Source organism: Aplysia californica, unplaced genomic scaffold, assembly GCF_000002075.1.
Source record: "Aplysia californica isolate F4 #8 unplaced genomic scaffold, AplCal3.0 scaffold00460, whole genome shotgun sequence".
Classification (NCBI taxonomy): Eukaryota; Metazoa; Mollusca; class Gastropoda; order Aplysiida; family Aplysiidae; genus Aplysia; species Aplysia californica.
This window is the reverse complement of record NW_004797730.1, coordinates 598,079-599,037: the sequence shown is the minus strand read 5'-3', so window position 1 is coordinate 599,037 and position 959 is coordinate 598,079.

The following is a 959-nucleotide window of genomic DNA, read 5'->3' as shown; positions in this document are numbered from 1 at the left end:
AACTCCACATGTCCAAAAATTGATATAGAAAATGATAAAGATAATCAGAAGGAGAACTGGAGTGGGGAGGGAAGAAAAAGGAAAAAGAGAAAAAGAAGAACAAGGACAACTGGAAAAAAAGTAAGAGATGGGGGAGAGGAAAACAAGGAAGAGGTGCTGACTAGGAGGGGGGGGGGTCGGAGGGTGAAATAGAGGGAAGAGGAGAAGGGTGAAGAGGGGAGGAGGAGGAGGCGGAGTGCATGGTCTATCAGGAAGCTGAAAAGAAGAAAAGGAACTTCTTGGGGATGCAGGGTGAGGCAGAGGAGGTGACGACTACAATTACGCTATAAATACGCGCAGATGGACAAAGAGACCCGCTGTGACAGACTGACCTAATTCCCTCTAGCCCGAGAACCTTAGGTCAACTCGTGTGTTTACATACAAAGAGCCGATTGCGATCGATCCCAAGTCGTGCCGAGCCTCATTGATCAGAGAGCGGCGGACCGTCTGAACAAGGCGGAAGGTTTCTACCGGTGCCAGAGGATATGTCTTTGCCGGAGGGAAGGCCGTCGTCGTGAAAAGAGCGGGCTTTCTCAGGTGCTATTTTCACGGAATTTGCGGGCCCATTAGGGAAACGGTGTGAAATAGTTATTGCCCGAGGGCGTGTTTAATTCTTTTGCTTTGCCAACTTTGTGGTGTTTTGGTGGACGCCAGGTGGTTTGAGCGACGATTAGGAGACACATTCTTGTTGGTGGTGTAAGACACATTCTTGTTGGTGGTGTATTGCTGCCCCCCAAGCTGTTTTGTTTAGTCTGAGGCGAGTCAGGTTTCGTGAAGGGTCTGTGTGCTTCCATGTGGTGAACTGCTTTGGTTGTATGATTACGTAAGTAGCTTAGTGGAAGCCACTTTGTGCAAACGCAGTGCATTTCTTCTAATTTGTGGGAAAACAGAGAGAGAGAGAGAGAGAGAGAGAGAGAGAG